The sequence below is a fragment of the Schistocerca cancellata genome, chromosome 2 (genome assembly GCF_023864275.1).
Source record: "Schistocerca cancellata isolate TAMUIC-IGC-003103 chromosome 2, iqSchCanc2.1, whole genome shotgun sequence".
Taxonomy (NCBI): domain Eukaryota; kingdom Metazoa; phylum Arthropoda; class Insecta; order Orthoptera; family Acrididae; genus Schistocerca; species Schistocerca cancellata.
This window is the reverse complement of record NC_064627.1, coordinates 458,362,754-458,386,893: the sequence shown is the minus strand read 5'-3', so window position 1 is coordinate 458,386,893 and position 24,140 is coordinate 458,362,754. Positions and strand designations below refer to the sequence as shown.

The following is a 24,140-nucleotide window of genomic DNA, read 5'->3' as shown; positions in this document are numbered from 1 at the left end:
TATTCACACTATAAAAAAAGATAATAAAATATTAAATGAAAAACTGGAAAGTAAATTAGTGAATTTCCACAGATACTTTGACAGCATAAGTATTTTTCTAAAAATGTATAGGCAAATAATGATGAGAATATTAAGATAAATACCTTTCGTACGAAATTACACATACTTCGTGAACGATCTATAGCGCTGTATCTGTTGACAACATGTAAAAACATGTTTGTAATTGTTTATAAATGTAAGTCTGCTATTTAAACTGTTTACTGTGCGCAGGTAATTTTGTGTGATATTTAGTATGGGTACATTACTGCACAAGTGGACCAGAAGAAAACTGCAAGTAGAAGTTCTTTCCAAATTTCGCTACTAACTCTATGTAAAGATCAATCAGTAATTGAAAATTTCTCGTATTTTTGTATATTATTACAGTAAAGACAACAGAATAACGTAACATATAACAGATCGAAAACATCACGAATAAATGGCATAAACCACAAAAAACGCACTTGAAAATGGGTATCATTTCTCGAAAAGCGTCTTGCACAATATAAGTTAAAAGAAAATCGAGACTGGCAGCAGAAAAGTTACTTCACAAATAAACCCAAAATCAAAAATGCTCAGCAAACCGAACTGTTTTACGTAACCGTGCAACGGACGAGTACTTACGTCATCATGGAGTCTTGCCTTCTTGTGTTAAGGAGCTCGTGCTGCTGAAGAGTTGGTGCTGATTGCATTGGTTAGCACTACAGCTTATAACGTGCTTAATTTTAGTTCTTCTTCTTTTGTGTAACTACGTAACAATGAACACAGATATCACACAAACTAAAAAACGCGGAAACGAAGTCACCAGAACAGTAGAAGGTCTGAAACTGAATATCTCGAGTTGTTAGATCGTTGATTTAATTCTTTACAAGACCATAAGCTAAACACCTGAGATGTTATCACAAGTCAAAATCCAGTGGCGGTTGAGATCGATTGTAACGATCACACCATCCAAATCACGCCTGGCGGTCATAAGAACCATTTACCCACTGACGAATGAATTACTCGGTTTATTCTGTCTCACTTTGGTACAACGATAATGACCTAACTGTGTACATCGATTTAACCGTTAGTGTTTATAAATAACGTTCCATAGCAGTCTTTTGTAGTCCAGTGTCATGCGTGTCGGTATATGCAGCTTTATATCCTTCGTACTGAGCGAATCTGTTAAGACGGTATTGACCACGAACGATGGATAGATCAAGGTACGGCCTGCAGCATGTGATTCCTAGTCAAATTTTACTTATTTTTATGAAAACTCCTCACACATCTCTTTATCAGATTATCGTTTTACACTTAAAGCGACTATTATCGCGAAATAGCTTTTTAGGAGATATGTTTATATACACTCCTGGAAATTGAAATAAGAACACCGTGAATTCATTGTCCCAGGAAGGGGAAACTTTATTGACACATTCCTGGGGTCAGATACATCACATGATCACACTGACAGAACCACAGGCACATAGACACAGGCAACAGAACATGCACAATGTCGGCACTAGTACAGTGTATATCCACCTTTCGCAGCAATGCAGGCTGCTATTCTCCCATGGAGACGATCGTAGAGATGCTGGATGTAGTCCTGTGGAACGGCTTGCCATGCCATTTCCACCTGGCGCCTCAGTTCGACCAGCGTTCGTGCTGGACGTGCAGACCGCGTGAGACGACTCTTCATCCAGTCCCAAACATGCTCAATGGGGGACAGATCCGGAGATCTTGCTGGCCAGGGTAGTTGACTTACACCTTCTAGAGCACGTTGGGTGGCACGGGATACATGCGGACGTGCATTGTCCTGTTGGAACAGCAAGTTCCCTTGCCGGTCTAGGAATGGTAGAACGATGGGTTCGATGACGGTTTGGATGTACCGTGCACTATTCAGTGTCCCCTCGACGATCACCAGTGGTGTACGGCCAGTGTAGGAGATCGCTCCCCACACCATGATGCCGGGTGTTGGCCCTGTGTGCCTCGGTCGTATGCAGTCCTGATTGTGGCGCTCACCTGCACGGCGCCAAACACGCATACGACCATCATTGGCACCAAGGCAGAAGCGACTCTCATCGCTGAAGACGACACGTCTCCATTCGTCCCTCCATTCACGCCTGTCGCGACACCACTGGAGGCGGGCTGCACGATGTTGGGGCGTGAGCGGAAGACGGCCTAACGGTGTGCGGGACCGTAGCCCAGCTTCATGGAGACGGTTGCGAATGGTCCTCGCCGATACCCCAGGAGCAACAGTGTCCCTAATTTGCTGGGAAGTGGCGGTGCGGTCCCCTACGGCACTGCGTAGGATCCTACGGTCTTGGCGTGCATCCGTGCGTCGCTGCGGTCCGGTCCCAGGTCGACGGGCACGTGCACCTTCCGCCGACCACTGGCGGCAACATCGATGTACTGTGGAGACCTCACGCCCCACGTGTTGAGCAATTCGGCGGTACGTCCACCCGGCCTCCCGCATGCCCACTATACGCCCTCGCTCAAAGTCCGTCAACTGCACATACGGTTCACGTCCACGCTGTCGCGGCATGCTACCAGTGTTAAAGACTGCGATGGAGCTCCGTATGCGACGGCAAACTGGCTGACACTGACGGCGGCGGTGCACAAATGCTGCGCAACTAGCGCCATTTGACGGCCAACACCGCGGTTCCTGGTGTGTCCGCTGTGCCGTGCGTGTGATCATTGCTTGTACAGCCCTCTCGCAGTGTCCGGAGCAAGTATGGTGGGTCTGACACACCGGTGTCAATGTGTTCTTTTTTCCATTTCCAGGAGTGTAGACTTTCCGTCTTCTCTTGTTCTCAGGGAAAAAACACTCTCCATTAGCACCATTATTTATCAGACATTTTGTATAGTTAAATTTTAATTCTGCAGTTTAATAAAGCAGACGAAAATATCCGTATTATAGCATAAAGAACCGTAGGGAACATTTCATTTTGGCAGATTTGCTGCTTCAACTACCAGCGTTGCTGAAGACAGCCGCAGATTTCGTGATGTGGTCAACCTGCGAACGTCTAACACCAACCGAACAGCATTAGTCGAGGCTCCATCTTTGGGGGGTGAGGGGGGGGGGGGAGGGAGGAAGTGGGACGTCACGAAGCACTACGGTTTGTGGTCGGCGAGCACCACAGCTGCTGAGCCATCTGTCTCCGTGGAAAGGGCAAGACGGGCTGAGCTGCGTTGCACCGCCTGTATACCACCGCCACATAAAGTGTACCGTCGTCAGCGTCTGTAGTTGCGTTGGGAAGCAGCCGTGTTGTAAGAGTCGCCACGAACACGGTTAGGACGCAATAATGACACGTTCCACATTGCGCGCTGCTACAACCGTGGAAACCTTAATTTGAACTGCAACCGCCTGAAATTGCGCGAGGAGATGCATCAGATCTTGATGTCTCTGAATACGATAGTTGAAATGTCAGACTTAATGAAAGCACGCTGCTTTCTCTCTTGCTGTGTCATTTAAAGGATTCCCGCTAATCGGACATTGTCATGGGCCTTCTTTAGTATTCATAAGATGCAAACGCAGTATTTATTAACTTCTTCAACATGTGCAGAGATTCTGTACATGAACACGATGCATGCTTAAATAAATTACATGTGGAATAATTCGCAAAATTAAAGAGAAATCGAGGAAGTGGCACTTCTCAAGGTACTAGTATTATAATACGGGCTGTGATAACCATAATACAAGCCCTAAGGCTCAGTGTTGTGGTCTTTAATTTAAAAAAAATATGCTTATAATTTAAATTAATCTGAACAACCAATAAAAATGAATAAATATTTGAACGGTATGGATTAGGGATAGATTTCTCTTTCGACTTCATCCGCTCATTGCGGGGCAGAACAGTAACTAACTCAATAAAATACCCAGTACCTCTGTTGCAGCAGCTATGGCCGCTAAATAAGTACACATCACAAACTTTTACACATACAACAGGATTAACTGAACAATGGGTCTTGATCAAACCATGAAATGAATACAGGATTAATCCTTTTGCCTCTGTTTTATCATCGTAACCTGACGTTGGCGTTTAAATATGTTTGAAAGCTAAAATACTTGGGCAAAGACCCGATATCTTGTTCTTCGGTGTAATAAAGTATCAGTTTCAGGACTAGCAGCCGGAATTTCGTACCACGCTCACTACATTATCCAGACGACTGACAACTGAATAATGAATGAAACACAAGCGCCGGAACATGGCATGGCACTTGCGTTATCTTTGTCGACACTATTCGCGATGGTCGCAGGTTCGAATCCTGCCTCAGGCATGGATGTGTATGATATCCTTAGGTTACTTTGGTTTAACTAGTTCTAAGTTCTAGTGGACTGATGACCTCAGAAGTTAAGTCTCATAGTGCTCAGAGCCATTTGAACCATTTTTTTTAAACTATTCGCGATGATAATTACACAAATCTAATTTCGCACTGACAATAATCTCATAATAGCATTTCAATTAATAGGCACATCGAACTGGATAATACAGTGGCTATACTGGACGAATAGCGTTTTGAACTGGATGCTTAGTCTGCAGACGTTCTCTTTCCCTTCTGAACATTAGAAAAAATTATATTTTTATCTTCAGTCTGAAAGAAAGGGCAGTGTTGTCTTGTCTTTCGTGTCTAACAGGGATTGTTTCCTTCTTATAATGTATATAGGTTTATAAAGTGGAAATGCAAGTGATCCAAGTAAATAATCGCTGCAACATTTTTCACGTAAGAAAATTTACTTGCTTCGATAGCTAATGTTTTGATTGAGTCCTTATGATAGGATAATATCTGGCTAGCAGTGACTGTCAAGGAGAGGGGATCACCAGCCCGTGAGCTCATGTCCTGGGCTAAACCGGAAACATCTCGTCACAATGCAGACATCATACTGTCATTGTGATCCGTCCATCTGTACCCCCCTTAGTGCAACACGGGAGGGGCCGTGTGTATGACGGCAACAGGTTTGTCTCCGCTTTCATGTTCATGATTATCCTACGGAATAGTCAAAACACTAGACTGCAGAAGCATTCACCACATTCGTCCAAGAGATTGAAAAACACGCATGAAACGTCACGTTTAGAAAAGAGAGAAAATTTGCTTCAGTAATTAAGTATATCACATGACAGCGCATGAAAATGGATCACAGTAGCGGTAAAAGTGTAATTTTCGTTACCAGTTTCTTTGCTGACCCACTCCATGCTCAGATGATGATTGATCTGAATGATGACCTTCGCTTCATAATGCATAAAACTGTCGATAATACACTACCGAAATGTGAAACTGTTCATCATGGGAACCTCTAAGACCTTTATTCATTATAGTGTTATTTGCAATGTGTAATAAATCAGCTGCCAAGGACGTTTCAACGTTGTTGCATAAGAAACCAGTCTCTAACTTTGCATATGTTTGGTATTATTTATTTATGTTTTATCGTAAACAGTGATTACCAAGGATGTACTTCATTATTAAATGCGTACACTGCAACTAACATCAGATAGTGAAGAACAGCTACGACTTCTTCTTCTCCCTCAGTCAACTTACGATGCTAACCGCTGATCGCTTTCTCTCCCGGGGAAGTTCATCGCTGTTTTCTTCCTTCTGCGGCAGAAGCCGAATGATAGATTCTTGTGTGACCATTCGCGTCGCCAAGTCTGTAGCCATTAATCGTTCGCCGAGGTTAACCGCGCGCTAGAAGCGCACGAACCACTCCTTTTGCGTGCAGCTGTCCTTCAGTTTTTAGGCGTGTGTCTGCACGAATACTAGTTCACGCATTCACATTCTGTTTACATGTGATACAATGTGCGAGGTGTATTTCTTTAGGGTTTCCTCTTGCTGCTCCGCTATGTATCGGTGATTCTGTTCACCATGTAACTGCCAAAGGAAGTTCCTGAAGACGTGAAAGCCTATAGCTATTTTAAAAGTATACCTGAAACGAATGAAGCGATGAAGCTGCTGCAACAATCGGGATAAATGGTGTTTAGATTACCGTTAGGCACACCGTATGTAGATATTCCATAAAATATCTCCAAGACTACCTAGTAATTCACACTTTCCACTCTTGTTTAGCGTGCGAGAAAAGCGAACACTTAAATGTTTTCCATGCGAGTTCTGATTTCTCCTATTTTATTACGATGATCATTTTTCGCTATGTAGGTGGGTATCGACAGAATAATTCCGCATTCGGAGGCGAAAGCTCGCCGGAACGAAAAACGCTTTTGTTTTAATGACTGCCGCTCAACTCGCGTGTCATATATGTGACACGCTCTCTTCTGTTTCGCCAGAATGCAAAACCAGCTGCCCTTCTCTGAATTTTTTCGATGTCCTCCGTCAGTACTATCTTGTAACGATCCAGTACTGCGCAGCAGTTCTCCAAAAGGAGACGTACAAGAGTCATGTACAGTTTCTTTATTAGATTTATTGCGTCTTCTAAGTCTTCTGCCACCAAAACGCAGTCTTTATTCCGCCTTGTTCACAACATTTTCTACATCATCGTTATAATTAAACATGTTAGTAATTGTAATCCCTAGGTATTCAGCTGCGTTAACAGCCTTTATATTTGTTTAATTTATCGTGTAACAGTATTATGGAATAATTTTCTTGGGTTGCTCATCGCTTAGAATGAAAATAATGATTGCGCAAAAGTGAGCAGGAAGGATAATATGTGGTGTTCATTCTCGGTCGTCATGTAGGTACCTCTTCAAGGAGTTGGACATTTAACTGCACCTCACAATATACATATTCGCTAATGAACTTCCTCATAAAAGATTCAAAATTTGAGAAGAATAGTGATATCCACACCTACAACACTAGAGGAAAAAATGACCATTGTTACTCATTATTAAAGCTGTCTGTGGATCAGAAAGGAGTTCAATATGCAGCAACAAAAAACTGCAATATTTGCCCACTACCATAAAACATCTGACATGTAGCAAAGCAAGTTCTAAATCCGACCTAAACTCATTTCTCCTGGACAACTCCTACTCCATGGACGAATTTCTACTTTAAAACTGATAATCTGTTAAAAACGCTGTGAAACATATAACTAAACAACAAACTAACCAAAATTTAACATATTTCTTTTAGTATTAATGTGGATGACTTCAAACTTTTATTGTTTATCGTGAATTGCCACTTCTTGCATCATACAGATATCTTCTCTAAATGATTTTCAGTTAGTTTTGATCTTATGATGACTTAGACGGTAAACGACAGCATCATGTGCAAACAATCTAAGAGGGCTGCTTAGGTTGTCTCCAAAATCGTTTATATAGATTAGGAGTAGTGTAGGGCCTATAACACTTCTTTTTTACTCAATGACTTCCCGTCAGTTACTAAGAACTGTGACCTTTCTGACTGGAAATCACGAATCCATTCGCACAACTGAGACGATACTCCACAGGGATGTAGTTTGATTGGAAGCCGCTTGCGAGGAATGATGTCAAAACTGTTCTGAAAATCTAGAAATATGGAATTAACTTGAGAGCTCCTGTCGACAGCACTCATTACTTCATATGAATAAAAAGCCAGTTGTTTTCACAAGGACAATATTTCCTGAATCCGTGTTGACTGTGTGTCAATACATCATTTCTCCGAGGTAATTCATAAAGTTCGAACACATATATGTTCCAAAATCCTACTGCAAATCGACGTCAGTTCTATGGGTCTGTAATACTGCGGATTACTTCTATTTCCTTTCTCGTGTATTGGTGGGACCTTTTCAACTTTCTAGTCTTTAGGTACGGATCTTTCGTCGAACGAGGAATGCATATGACTGCTAAGTATGGAGCTGTTACACCAACATACATTGAAAGGAACCTAACTGGTACGAAACCTAGACCGGAAGACTTGCCTTTATTAAGTGATTGAAGCTATTGCGCTACACCGAGGATATTTACTTCTAAATTAGTCATTTTGGCGGCTGTTATTGATTCGCATTCTGGAATATTTAATTCGTCTTCCTTGGTAAAGGAAATTCGGGAAACCGTATTTAGTAACTACGCTTTAGTGGCACTGTCATCGGTAACATTGCCAGTGCTACCGTGTAGTGAAGTTATTGGCTTTAAGGCGAAAGCCGTTAGTGTTCCTTTGTAAACGACACGTTTGATTTACTTCCCCAATATGATATAAACCAAGTCCGTTACTTCCTCTCACATATAGCGACGTGAAGGTAAAATGACAGAAATTGTAGGTGATGCGGCAGCTTGCCTACAGTCATTCTTCCTGTGGACAGTTCGAGAATGGAACAGCAAACGACGGATATCATCATGGTATTCGAAGTATCCTGCCACATATAGTTGAGACGGTTTGCGGAAAATAGCTGGAGATATAGATACACTGCCTTTGAACACTTCATCAGCAATGCTCTGTTAAATCCCAATTTTTCTTCCTTTTGGGTAATACTGCTTTTGCACTTGGAAACTGAACTTCAGTAATCTCATACGTCTGTAGTGAATTTTCACCTAACGGTATAGCGAAGAGACGCTACCCTCGTATAAGATACCCAAAGCGGCCTCCTGCACTCGTACTTTCGCGTACTAGATGCAGTATGCAGCCAGCAAGAAATTTAAAGCGGTAAAAATTGTGTTTCTCCTCACATTTTGCACTACAACGCCTTGACGTGTTGGGATATGCCGCCTCATGTTCAGTAATGGACCAGTGTGAGTCGCCAGTATACATTAAAATCTCTGACAAACAGGTTATTCCTACAATGCGTACCGCAAGCAGAAACGGTAACGAACTGCGACGGTAGAAAATAATTGCGTACTTCCGCATTTCTGCTGCGGAACTGGTGAGAAATGTCACGGCCAAGCAACAGCTACGTCCAGAAAAGTAAGGAGCTATCGATTCCGATTGCATGTAAAAACGTCTATGTGAAGTTCATCCCAACACTTAAGACTTCACCTGCTCGTAGTTAACATCCTACTGCCTCGCATACTGCGTCTGTTAAAATCTCGAATAATGTGGCATTTTATGCGTAAACGATTGTCTTGTGGCTGTACTGGAGATTAGATGGAATAAGAACCATAATACAACAAACACTGTCACACATTCCCGTGTGCATTGTGACTTTCGAGGAGTAAGAGATCAGCTGTACGGTATGGAAGTCCGTTTTCAATGTGGTTACAAGTTCCTGGACTTCTTTGTCAGTCATTTACTCATAAGAGAGTACAAAATATTCATAGCTCCCATTGTGAAAATGGAACTGCGCAACTTTTAGAATCTAATTTTCTCAGTAGCAATCGTCTTTATTCAAGAATCTGCCCGTTGAGATTTTCCAATATTTCTGTAACTATCCCGTGAGAAACCATACTTATAAACATCTGCACTGCCCTCCTTCGCAGGTCCTCCACGTCCTTCATTAATTCGACTTGATGCTGATCTGTCGCAATTGAGCAGTATTTCACTATAAACAGGGCAAATGTCATCTACGTAATCTTTTGTACACAAACTGCAGTTTTCCAGTATTTAACCAAACAACTGTAGCCTGCTGTTTGCTTTCGCTTCAACAGAATCTATGTGATCATTCCACATAATATATCTACCGATTGTTACTCTTAGGTATCTTGGTAACGTGGTTAACTCCAGTTGTGAGTCGTTAATCGACCATCATAGGCGACTGCAAAATATTACGTTGGGTGAAGTGCACAACTTTACATTTCTTTTGACGTTAACGGCTAGTTGCCAATATTGCCATCGAGCAGGTACTTTATCCACAGTTTTATATTATGATATAAAGGGGATAAGTGCAGATATTTCTATTAGTGACTGAGGGCAGTGTACTGAACAACATTACATCAGCACTTACGTCATTTGCAGGCCAATAATTATAACTATTACAATTCGTATGTTTTTAGAATGGTTAGTACCTCCAAGTACATGTGGATTACTGCTTATTTTCCCATAGGTAGCAGGTCTGACGATCAAATGTTGATGCATGGACGCAAAACGGTTAGTCTTTACTGACAGGCATAGTCCGCTTCGTAGTGCAGTTATGACCGCGCAGAAAACATCAGGTAGTAAGTCGTGCGATGTGTTTGCGGGAAGACTGTTCGACGCAGAGAAAAGACGACCAACACACTGATGTACGTACATATTAAAGCACCAAATATAAAAAAATATCTGCCCTTGTATCTGTTACACCCTGTATAACGAACAGTGTTTCCGTATCACATATCCCGGTATCACGCTCGATGTCAGTTTTTGATAAGTATTGAACCAGGAAAATTTCAGGCAAACTTAAGGGAATTTCTTCTGACTGTAAGCTTTCAGGGCAGAAACTGCCTATATTCTGCGGCCTCTTATGTCCAAACCGATGGCATTTAAGTAGAGTTCTGCACAGAGAAAAGAAAACGCATCCTCATGGGCAACTCCAGCCCTTTATCAGCAAAATTTTGTCCTCATCTGCATATTTTAAAATTCCTAAACGTCTTCAACCGACTCAATACGCCGAAACTTTTACGGTCTGTTCCGAATATTTAACTGCTGAAGCATAACTCCGTAGTTTACATTACATAAAATTTAGAGGATGATCCAGACCAGTTTTTAACATAACATAGCCTGTCGCAGTTTTTATAGGATATGTAAATTACTACGCCCTGTCGCCATTACTGTAACGGATTTTGTGAAATTTTCTTAGACGTTTCTGTAATTTTTGGAAGTCAAGTACAATCATGTTACAAGTTGTCCTTACATCTAGGATATTGTTAAATCTTAGTCACAGCAAGCTTCTACATGGGCAGTAGCAAAAATTACTTGAATTTGAGAACATGTGGGGCCCCAAGAAATAAAAATGAATGGCAATGGGCGAAACGTTTGATAGTTACACAGTCAATAGTTTCATGGAGGTATGTTTCTATTACACCCTAAATGTATGCAAATTTCATTAGTATTTTCAAATTAGATCTTTTTAAATTATTAATATGGCTATGGGTGTAGGAAACCTTCGAAAAAACCATCACATTGTTAAGTAGAATGAGCTCTTTAACACCGTAAGTCCCTTGTCTCTCTGGTTTGGCACGGTACTGTGCAACCATGGCAACTGGACACAGACATCTTTTAGATCTTGGTATTTCAGCATTTTTACCTCTCTCACAGCACAGAAATTGGCAATTCTTCTGTGTCTGGATCCACAGATGAAGTATAGGTGAATACACCTACGGCATAGCATGACGCGTTTTTCGCACTCTACTACAGTCGCTACACTGTGTAGAACTGAATGAAGTCCCAGCAAGACTTGACGGATCAAATGCAAATCTACTGTTGAGATTAAGACGTGCAGTAGGCGAAAGGGTTATTCTTGTGGGAACTGGGGATGCGTGTCTGGTAGGTATAATGCAACTGTGCCTGTGCAGGGCTAGGTGTTGGAACTGTTCCTTTCTGTAACTCATAATGGCCATACAAGGAAACAAAAGAGAAAAGATCGGGCACTCTGTTTCGGATATGTTCTGTAAAGGTTCTCACACGTCACCCTCCCCAACAATGCCGAAACCGCCGCCATAACAAGAAACCAGTTTAATTTTCCGTGAGCAACATAACAACAATTTGATTGTTCACTAGAGCCAGTCTGTTTCCTATTGTATTCGGCAATGGTAACTCTGCGGTTCAGTAGAATCACAGACAATCATTTCTAGAAATACCTAAGAATTCTGAAATAAATAAAAAGTCTGTAACATAGTCCATGAGGAGTCAAGTGCTCCTCTCCGCCTCCCACCCTCCCTCCCGCTTGCGGATGCCTATGTGCCTGTATCACCGTCGAAGAGAGGCAGCTGGCCAGCGGGCGACGCAAGAAGGTTAGTGTGTTTCCGGCTGGAACGTCGTCGCCCTCAACGGCTGGTTTTTCGCGGAACGGCAGGCGCGTATTTAGGCCGTTGCACCGGCTGAGGCAGCCCAGGCTGCTCAGGGGTGTAGCGCGGGGAAGCCTACCTCACAGTGGTTGGGCCTCACGTCGCAAGTGGAATGCACACGTCAACAGCTGTGTCTATTCCACATGTATAGCAATGGTGTGGCTAGGTAACCTTTAATTACTTAGAATATTTTAAATCTGTCTAGTGACAACTTAAAATGAGATTAAAATGCGGATTTATACACGTTTAAATCCATTGCTTTAAAACATTGTCGGTGGTTGGATTTTCGTGTTTTGTACTTACATTAAAAGAGTCGTGTGCATGCGCATTTGACAGGTACTCATGTCTGTGACACTGGTGTTTTCGGCCTATTTTCATTCCAAATTGCAGCATTACACATGTTTTGTATACAGCACTACTAAATATGATATTAAAAGTTTGTTTATGCTTTCTGACAAAAATAGGTGCCCCAACATATAAATTCCGAAAGCCACCTTACGGTGTGTAGCGGATGTTACTTAGTCTACCAGTCCCACTTCCTCCTTTCCTGTTCCAGTTGCGAAAGGTCCACGGGAAGACCGATTGTTGGGATGCCTCCGTGTAAACTCGAATCCCTCTCTAATTTTACATTTACGATGTCTTCGAGAAATACAGTTAGCAGGAAGCAACACACTGCTTGACTGTTGTGCGAACGAACGCTCTCGAAATTTTATCAGTAAACCACACCGTGCTGCACAACGCTTCTTTTGTAGCGTCTTGCACTGGAGTTGGATGAGCAATTCCGTGACGCCGTCACGCATACTGGACGATACTGTGACGAAATATTCAACTCTTCTTTGTATCGTTCGTATTTCCTGTATCAATCATACCTTGCAACGGCCCCATACTGATGAGTAATACTCGAGTATCGTACGTAGAAGTAAGTAATTCTGTCAGTAAGAATTAAAATAAAACTGTTCATTTAATGTGAGACATCCTGGCACAATTCACATGGTAACAAAGGCTCAATTAAAGAAGACAGACTCAAAGAACTATCATTGTCAGACTCTTTTTCTTATCGTTTATGACGCAGATAATTGTTTCAAAAAATGGTTCGAATGGCTCTCAGCACTATGGGACTCAACATCTGATGTCATCAGTCCCCTAGAACTTAGAACTACTTAAACCTAACTAACCTAAGGACATCACACACATCCATGCCCGAGGCAGGATTCGAACCTGCGACCGTAGCGGTCACGCGGTTCCAGACTGAACCGCCTAGAACCGCTCGGCCACACAGGCCGGCAATTGTTTCAGTTTGCTGAGTCACAAGTGGCCGCAACAAGGCAGAGAGAGGACAACGGATATAGCTTCCACACGTAGATTTCTTGTATGGTGTAAGGGATGGACGTAACCATTAAATAACTAGACAGTAGAAAGTATATCAATACTGTAGAGGAAGACTCTGTTCTGAGAGTCACCGTAATGTACCTAGACGATCTTGGTAGAATTGCCCAGATCTTACAGTGGTTCATTCAACCACCATTATCATGATTAGATTAAGTCACGCATCAGTGTTCAGTTAAAGTCTTAGAATTGCACAACTGCTTCCGCTAAATGAACGAACCAGGCGTAAATCACAGTTATCGGACGTACGTAATTCACCACCCATCACGCGGAACTAACTATGATAGTAACGAGACTGAGCGACTGTTAACCTACCATTATGGACAAATTGCTGCACATATCCTAACCAGAAGTCCATCGATAGCTAATTAAACGAAATACGCAGATGTTTATTTGAGACATTTAAATTATACGGCTACAAAAATTGTGTTTTGAACGACTGTAAAGAGAAATTTTGAATTTTAGTATAATATAACTTCATCTTCAGGTACAGAACTCAGTTTGGTATTAGTGGTTTTAAATTCTGAACAAGGAAGAAGAAATAGAACTTTGTTTGAATGCAGAATGAATACACATGTATATATGGGCACAAAAATTTTTCAGTGTGTTATTCTATACGACCTAGGCATGGTTTAGTTGGAACTTGTTTTCATTTCTGAGTAAATTGTAAAGCCACAGAAGCCCAATAACAGAACAAGAATTGTCATAGCAAATGCCATGCTCCGAAATAGTGCATAACTGAGGAACTCCAGAAACATGTTGGTAACAGCGCAAGGAGGGTCCACGTGGTATACATAAATGCAAATGATAGTTCGTTACCCCAGGAGAATATGACAAAACCCCACCTTATAAAAAGACTTGAACAAGAAACTGAAGGAAAGTTGGAAATTTTTCTCATCCACTCTGGACGTTGTTGAATATTGAGACTGCAGTACAAATTGAGTATGATGTGAGTAGAAAAATAAACCATTTCTGTTTTTTCTTGAAATACATATTCTGTCGTGAGATAGCTTTCTTAAAGCCACTTGCGATCTCGTCAACAGACGTTGTCTTGGCCGAAGCTGAGGCTACATTGTGACAAAATTGCGAATTGTTTGACGTCTTTTATTTTAAGGAACCATGGCGATATTCCTATGCGGAAGTTACAGGGAAACCATGGAAAAAGGTAGATCCAAAACCCGAAAGAGGATTTGAGGCTGTGTCTTCCCCAATAATAGCCCGGTACCCGATAACGCGTCCTGGGATGGTTCACCTGGAAGGAGTGATAGAGCGAAAAACTTATAATGCCAGATAAATACGCAAACGTGTAAAACAGTCTATTGAAGAAGCTGGATGCTATAAATATGTGAGGAGAAAAGGATTAGTACAAGAGATTAAGAGATGAAGGCTGACATCAAACAGAAAAACAGACTAATTGCTGCTTTATATTTAATAGGAATATTTATGTAGAAAATGTTTTGGAAAATCATGGGTGTGCCTTGCTGACTCAGCTACTTAAATGCCATGCGAGTAATCCCTACCTTCTCCGTTCAAGCTTATCAGAGATCTCAGGTTTGTTCTAATAGCTAATGTATCTTTTTGCCCCAAAATGTGTGTTTCAAATCTGCCAGGTCCAATCCGGATTCCACATTATATTGTATACCTTCCAATAAGAGGTTCTTAAGCTGACTCAGATGTCGGGGTTAGTATCAGAAATACCACTGTGGTCAAAGCAGTCTGTGAGTTGATGAACGGTTCGAAGGTTTATTCCGTATTGAATTTTGACGTAACGTAAAAGGCCTCTCGGTGAAAATTACACTGCACACCTTATGTAAAAGTCTCATACAGATTAACAAGACAGTCATACATGACGTTAAATGCATGTCAATTCTTGGTACCATAAATTCATCGAACACGTATTGGTCACGACTGGGAAGTAATTTGTTTTTGTAACTCACCTTTCTGTCACAAATAGATCCTGTAGGCTACAGACATCAATGTCAATCGTTCGTCGGCCGCACAAACACACAGCGCTACACCGCAGGTCACAAAGAAAACGCACAACTACCACCCACCGTGACGTGTCGCTCGCAACTGGCTTGGAGACTTCGACGCACCGCGAGACGGCGAACCGAGCCTCCGCGGAGGTGCCGGTCCCTACCCCCACCACCGGGCTGAGGCAGCCGGCGGCTGTTTTCTCTGCCAATCAGACGGCCGCTGCCGCCTCTACCTGCCCGCGGTACGGCCACTTGCGATGCTGCGGCGCAAGGAGTAGCGCGGGAAAGAGGTGCCTCACCAGCTGCGTTCCTTAGTCAAGGATGTTTGTGCGTAACCTTTCGCGTCGCGGGAGGCGTAATCGGGATGGAATGCGGCCTCCCGTTTTCTGTCCCAGCGACGCGGTGTGTGGGTGGGTGGATGCCGAAGATATTGTCGGTCCCCCTCCCGTTACTACCTGGAAGCTCAGCTGCTTCACAAAACTCTGTCTAATCATTTCTCTGCTTCTCCTGACCTGCGTATGGGGGTCGATCACTTTCAATCTGGCTTCCCAAGTATGTCATTCTACTGCTCGTTAATAAAAGACTAGTACAGAAGTACTCCAAGGAAGAACACCATTTCAAATATCTGGATACTTCATTATTTTGGTAAACAGGCCCATGAAACTGAAATATTCAACATGAAAATAATCCAAGGACATTTGCCGTTCTTACTCTATGCGTAGGACTCAGAGCTATACCGTGTGACGTAACATAGTACCTTGCGACTTCCTTCAATAAAAAAAAAGTAGTTCTTCACTTGTATAAAAAGAGCTACAATGATAAAGATGAAATATGGGATGGCCGCGACCAAACGCAGGCCTCTTCACACGTACAGAGACAACTGTGGACTTCTGCGTTTTCAGGCATGTCTCTACGGGCTAGATTATCTTGCATTTAAATCGTAAACGCAACAGGTAGTTCATGATAATTGGTACGAGTGAACGGCTAGAATGCGTGAGTTTCTAAGACAATGACTGGCTCTCATCAACTCAGAAGCTACCATAAGGTGGCTTGCAGAGAATAGATGTGGATGAAGATATAGAAAATTAAAACTACGTATGAAGCATTATTATATTGGAGAAGGTTAACTGTATCGTTCTCCATACGTTACGAATAGTACATTATGCAGAGACATGACGTTTCCTTCTCCAGTTGAATGATGACCAATCACAGCTTTTGGCCTACCAATATCGATACAATATATGGTTTAATCACACATACCGAACTAAGTCCAAGTCTCTAGTTGCCTGGACGCTGTCCAGCAAACAACCTATCTGACAACGGCAACAGGGTAACATATATTTTAAAATTTTGTGACTTATCAGTCCTCCTATCTGAAGTCTTGGACAGAATCGATGATTCAGCCACTGTTAATTTTATTTAAAGTAGCCAGGCATTCATATAAAAGGCAATATGTCACAAAGACGTTTTTAAAACTATTGTTGTATTGTAATACATACGATGAAACCTCTGTGTAAGTCCAATACATACAAACCCATATGTTTGTTTCGACATAGTCAGAAGTTCTGAAGAAATATCTGCTAATTTGTTGCAGCAATTTCGCTTATGAGAACAGACGTCTCTCAAACCACGAGATTTATGTGTTGATATACACTAAGGGCACTAGTGCCCATGCTGTTGAGCACCTAAATTCATCAGCATCATTATCGCGTGTCCCGTAGTAGAGCTGCGATTGCGCAGGGCTATAGAGGTATCTTAAATGCTTGTGTGCATCGTCATGCCGATGCGATACAAACTAATATACAGGGTGTATAAAAGAGAATCAGACCCACCAGGTTAGCTGAGGGCACTAATGCACTGCTTCCTGGACTCGGGTAGGCGCTCCGGTCCCTGATCGAATCCGCTCGGCGGATTAACGACGAGGGCTGGCGTAATGGCCAGCCTGGATGTGGCTTTTAGGCGGTTTTCCACATCCCACTAGGTGAATACCAGGCTGGTCCCCATGTCCCAGCTCATTTACACGACTCGCAGACATTTGACAACGATCACACTTTTTCATGGCTTACACTAGATGCAGACTGCTGAGGTGCAGTAATTTCATCCTGGGGGTATGGGGTGGTGACAGGAAGGGCATCCAGCCACCCTCTGACATTAATATCGCCAAATCCATCCATAGTAACAGAGCCGACCCTGCATTGAAGTGGGACAAAATGCCCAAGAAAATGGTGATGTATCAAAAAGAATCATCCAATTTGCCACATTCATATTTTTGAAACCCATAAACATATGTAATGAACTTTGTTTTTTGATAATGGGAAACTCAAAAAGTTTTTTTCATGCCTTTTCGCAGGTGTTCAATATGCCCCCTTGAGACACATGGCATATGTCAGTGCAGTATACAGATTGTTCCCAGACTGCAACGAGCATGTCTTGAGTAACAGCTTCCACAGTTGCTGTTATGCGATGTCTCAGTTCATTCATTGCTGTTGGCAGCAGAGGCGCATAAACGGAGTCTTTCATAAACCCCCACAAGAAATAATCACATACAGTCAGATCTGGTGACCTTGGACGCCAGTAATGTAAAGCTGAATCATTTGGTCCAGTGCGACCGATCCATCATTCAGTAACCCTTTCATTTAAAAATTCCCGCTTGCAGTAGTTGAATTTTGTATGATGTCATGTGTAAGCATCGACGCAACACACGTCAAATGGACATCGGGGATATGTTGAGCTGTCGAGCTGCACGGCGAATGGATTTCTGCGGACTCCTTGTGAAACTATGGTGGATGCGTTCGATGCGTTTGTCAGGCACTCGGAGACGGCCCCGCACTGTGCAAAACATAGAACACAAAACGCTTTCTGTTGCCCCGACACCATTTTTACTAGAACTGAAGTGGGAGCATATTGCTGCTACCTGGCGGGAACCACATAAAACTCGAGAGTTTGCTCTTTCCAACAGTACGTTGTTCACACACACATCTCAAATAACATAATAGTTATGAGTTTTTTAGAATTGGATGATTCTTTTTGATACACCCTGTATAAAAGGTGAGGTGATGTATGTGCACTATTAATCCGGTTGCTCAATTACGCAATAAATACTGGATTCAATTAAAGTTCTGCATGAACATAGCTGCATAATAGACATCTTGCCATCCGTATTTCATTCATATGACATCACTACAGGCTCGTTCCGTTTTCATTCAGATAAGACGTTGTGAATTTCTAATGGAATTTGCTACAAAAAAGTTAAATATATTTTTCTATATGCTCTATTACGACTATTTAGTTAAAAGTTGAAAATAAATAAACTGTCCTCACTTAAATTTGCTTTTGCGCCGTCGTCGAAATGCGAAGTATAGCCAGTCAAAATGTAACGTTCAGTGACTTTTACTTCAAAGAAATCACAGAGAAAGTGTCTTCATGCTGGAGTATATAGCCGCGCCGCACCGCAGCATCCCACTCCTCAGCCAAACGCTGGACGATGACAGCCGGCGCGTAAGCGTGCCATCCAGAGCCACTTCGTCGCTACGCGGTGCAGAATCCACCGTCCCAGACTCGACTGATTCGATGCAGCGCACTTGACAAAAGAAAAAAAAAATTAAGCTGGCGGAAGAGGTATTACCGTGTGAGGGATGAAACTGGGCCTGCAGCCGTCTCTCACGGGTAAGCCAAACAGGAGCCAAGTAACGGATCAAGCACATTCATTTGTTCGCGTTCAGGGCCCTGCAGAAAGTGCAATACAATGCTACCACCAAATTCTGTCACAATGGTTGAGAAATACGATGGAGCTATCTTGCATCTTCAGTTATTCTGACCTCAGTTCTAGTGAAAATGTTTGGGACGCTGTGGAGCGTAATTACCTTGCAAGCGACCTAGCTCTGGAAACAAATTCTCTGTGTCGTGGACTGCGGTTGATCGATCAGGGACCAAGGTGTCGGCCCGGAAATGGGAAGCTGCACGCAAGTAGGCAGCTACCTAATGCAATGATTAATGATAAGTGTGTGATAAGTAGGCAATAGAAGCTAAAAGAATTTTTTATGACCAAGAGAAAGCACAAGGGAAATCATAATCGTCGTCAAAAATGTAGATAAGTGCTAACTGACTCACAATAAAAATAGCAATAATTTTATTGACGTTAGGCCGTTTCAACAATAGACGACTTGACATACACATTACAGTGCAAATGAGAATTCAAAAGTACAAAACAATATCTATTACTATTATAATATCATATTAAACTGAATGAATTAATTTACATCGTAGAATGGCTGAGCAACTAACCAGTCATGCAGTTTTTGTTTGAAAGCGGTTCAGGTAGATCTTGTACAGTTTGCGAAATATTGTTTAATAATTTGTGCCCCACGAAGTCATAAAAGTTAACTGGTTTTGGCAGCCTATGGTATAGAGTAGAAATACATCTATTGCTTCTGGTGTTATAACAAATGTGCATTTTCTCTACGTTTTGCTTCTAGTAACTTATAAATTAAAATATAGTACATATATATGTTTATTAACATCATGGTTGTTCGTTCATAAGCGCTTTACAGTGTGCTTTATATGAAGAAACCTAATATTTTTCGTCAGAAGCCATGCATAGAACAAGAGTTTCCCCACTAAAAAATATTACACGATATAATGCTTTGGAATACTTAAAAATTCGATGGTCTAATAAACATTTCAGGCATACAGCCCATAAATAGCCTCAAAAAATTACTCTAAACAACTTATTGCTAACATCAAGGAGTGCTGGAAAGTAATGCCTCCGAATTTTTTATGTGAAAATTCATAAGGTTCTTTAAATAGAACAGATGCTGTTAACATTCTACATCTTTATTTTTCGTGTCTACGTATATGCAGTCCTCTGCGGCTAGAGGGTTCCTAATTCTTGGGTGTAACATGGTTGTCTGTAACGTAACTATGTCGGTGCGTGAGAAATAGCGTTCTGTAATCGTGTTTCGAGTTCGAGGAGTTTGTCCTCGAATGGAACACCCTCTCCCACAACATGAAAATTCCAGACAACACAATAACGCTACGTTGCAACAATCTGCCGCATTGGGTTCACTGTCATCGATGATCCTCTATATGGTCCCGAATTCACCCCATCCGATTTGCATCTGTTTCCGAAACTCAAAGAACAAAAAAAAAAAAAATGGTTCAAATGGCTCTGAGCACTATGGGACTTAACATCGATGGTCATCAGTCCCCTAGAACTTAGAACTACTTAAACCTAACTAACCTAAGGACAGCACACAACACTCAGTCATCACGAGGCAGAGAAAATCTCTGACCCCGCCGGAAATCGAACCCGGGAACCCGGCCGCGGGGAGCGAGAACAACTCAAAGAACACCTTTCAGAACTTCACTTTCATAGTGATGAAGCAGTGCAAGCAGTGGTGAGGTCGTGGCTCCGTCAACAAAGCCAAATATTCTGCAGTGACGGTATCAACAATCTGGTCACTCGTTGGGAGAAATGTATCCGTCGCTGAAATGATTATTGATAAATAAATATGTAGACATGAAGAATATATATGTAGAATGTTAATAACGTTTGATCTATTTAAAAAGGTGTAAGAATTTCCAGATAAAAAATTCGGATACAAAAATACAGGGAGCGAAAGGGTATTTACAATTTGTACAGAAACCAGATGGCAGTTATAAGAGTCGAGGGGCGTGAAAGGGAAGCAGTGCTTGAGAAGGGAGTGAGACAGGGTTGTAACCTCTCCCCAATGTTATTCAATCTGTATATTGAGCAAGCAGTAAAGGAAACAAAAGAAAAATTCGGAGTAGGTATTAAAATCCATGGAGAAGAAATAAAAACTTTGAGGTTCTCCGATGACAGTGTAATTCTGTCAGAGACAGCAAAGGACTTGGAAGAGCAGTTGAACGGAATGGACAGTGTCTTGAAAGGAGGATATAAGATGAACATCAACAAAAGCAAAACGAGGCTAATGGAATGTAGTCGAATTAAGTCGGGTGATGCTGAGGAAATTAGATTAGGAAATGAGACACTTAAAGTAGTAAAGGAGTTTTGCTATTTGGGGAGCAAAATAACTGATGATGGTCGAAGTAGAGAGGATATAAAATGTAGACTAGCAATGGCAAGGAAAGCGTTTCTGAAGAAGAGAAATTTGTTAACATCGAGTATAGATTTAAGTTTCAGGAAGTCGTTTCTGAAAGTATTTGTATGGAGTGTAGCCATGTATTGAAGTGAAACATGGACGATAAATAGTTTGGACAAGAAGAGAATAGAAGCTTTCGAAATGTGGTGCTACAGAAGAATGCTGAAGATTAGATGGGCAGATCACATAACTAATGAGGAGGTATTGAATAGGATTGGGTTGGAGTTTGTGGCACAACTTGGCTAGATAGAGGGATCGGTTGGTAGGACATGTTCTGAGGCATCAAGGGATCACCAATTTAGTATTGGAGGGCAGCGTGGAGGGTAAAAATCGTAGAGGGAGACCAAGAGATGAATACACTAAGCAGATTCAGAAGGATGTAGGCTGCAGTACGTACTGGGAGATGAAGAAGCTTGCACAGGATAGAGTAGCATGGAGAGCTGCATCAAACCAGTCTGAGGACTGAAGACCACAACAACAACACATACTTTTCAGCACGCCTCGTACCTTTAACATACTGACGCCAATGTATTTTACTATTTAATTTATCCCCAAAAACATTACTTCAATTGTAGCATCTGAGGGAAGTTTCACCTACAAGCCATTCGCTCTAAACGAATAATATGCTAGGCGAGTGTTTGTTCAGCACAGGTTTAAGGCTACTAAGACCATACTACCATTACGTAAACTTCTGTTGTCTGCATACGTTACATTACTGGCTCTAAAAAGTGAGGACGAGTTGCCGGCCGGTGTGGCCGACAGGTTCTAGGCGCTACAGTCTGGAACCGCATGGTCGCTACTGTCGCAGGTTCGAATCCTGCCTCGGGCATGGATGTGTGTGATGTCCTTAGGTTAGTTAGGTATAAGTAGTTCTATGTTCTAGGGGACTGATGACCTCGGCAGTTAAGTCCCATAGTGCTCAGAGCCATTTGAACCATTTGAGGGCGGGTCACTGATCACGATTAGGAACAAGAAAGGACCCAGCACAGCGCCATGTGGAACATTCCATACAATAGCCTACAGGAACATAGTATTTAGACGAGTGCCGGATGCAGTGGAAAGAAATATAACAAATATGTCGTCTTTACATAGACCCACTCATTTACCCAAGTAGTGACAAAATGGGAGGTAGTAAGCAATTTTAAAAGTCGGCAACTGTGGTGGTAGGTAAGGTAGAAAGATTGTAAGGAAGCGTGAGTGCAGCAGGCCGAACCTAACAAAGTGTAAGCAAAGAGGCGGAACCATGACGGGGCAGTACCTGTGTTCCCCCCGACGCTGACTCATCCTGTTGCGATCATCTTCCTTTTTATTCGGCCTTCTTCTCACTCTTTTGGTAGCTTTAGTTCATTGTCTTAGTATAGATCAGCAATGGGCGCAACTTAATGTGGCAGAAAGTAATAGAGCCTACAGATGTGAGAATGTGTAACTTCAACTTCTCAGTATTATCTGAGGCTTAACATTAAAAAGGAGAACACTTCCTAATGTTCTGAAAAATTATATTTATTTGGTGATGAACCTGCTTTCGGATTCTAAAGCCATCTTCAGGTAACAACTGAATGTTGCAAACATAGGTAAATATGATGTGAAGTTTTCATGGACAATTTCGAACAAATTTTGAATTGCAGAATTAAGTACTGGTTCAGATACATAAAAAATTTGTTTGCTCCCGTTTTTTAATTAATATAATTATTTCTATCTGACAAAAAATGATACGTTTTCTCATGTGAACACTGTAATTTCTGTATCTTCTGTACAGATAATATCTGTGTAAATCACACATCATTTTAATCTATGTTAGCGGCATTCAGTTGACGCCTGAAGACGGCCTGAGAAGCCGAAAGCTTGTTAATGACCAAATAAATATGAATTTGTAGAAATTTAGGAGCTGTTTTCCTTTTTAACATTATTATCATGTTCTGTCAAGCAAAATTCATTTAATCTCAGCTTTGTTTTTATGAAAGTTTTACTTGTTTGTTTTAATATCATTTGGTGACACATCTTTTTATAATGATGTATAAATCAACGACGTAACCAAATTTATACGATATTGCAGTGCCTGTGTTATTCTGATGACAAATTTTCATTGTAATCATTCAGTTCCACAGCTGGTGGTAGTCCTTATTCGCAATTGCAAATTCATCTGATGTGTAACCAAATTTGTGTTTTATAGGAGAATGATGTAATTATTACCACCTGAGTTTTTATTTCTAGTGAAGCATGACATTGTCAGGTAGGAGACGACGAGCTTAATGTAATTTATTAAATAAAATTTTTTTAATTTAAAAAATTTTTAATGCCTGGACCGATTTTTTTCTTACAGAATTAAACCATGGAAACTAGTTTTTGCTTTTTACAACCATCTTCAGAGCTTTCAAATCGTAAAATAACGGTGAATATGCAGTAAAAGCTATCATCATTAACTATAGTCATGCAGTTACATACACACGTATTGTGGGCCATCAAGACTATGACATTATGTAGTTAAAAGTGTCATCGTGAGTGAGCTAGGTTGTAAACCACAATCTCGCGGGATGACGCTAATGAAGAAGGCGTATGGTCAGCTGCACTATTAAAAATTGCATCAAAAGGCATTTATATGTAACTGTACAGCAGATATTATAGTAATAACAATATGTGTTGCATAGCCTCAGTTACAAAGGAGTGACCTAGATTTCTGTATAAAATAGTCATCTTTATAAAATTTGCACAAGGTGAAGAATAAAAGTGAAATTCCATAATCCCAACCAGACTGGCACGACACGTCAAAACTAACTGAACTATGTTAACTTGTCCATTGGCAT

At 41.6% G+C, this 24,140-nt stretch overlaps 1 long non-coding RNA gene across 1 annotated transcript in view; it reads right to left on the bottom strand.

Moving 5' to 3' along the window:
* The window catches only part of LOC126146181 (uncharacterized), a 163,557-nt gene extending 148,249 nt beyond the window's left edge, over positions 1–15,308 (bottom strand). The window contains exon 1 of the long non-coding RNA XR_007529768.1: positions 15,179–15,308. This is a non-coding gene — a long non-coding RNA (uncharacterized LOC126146181). The remainder of the gene's footprint in view (positions 1–15,178) is intronic.
* Positions 15,309–24,140: the final 8,832 nt, after the last annotated feature.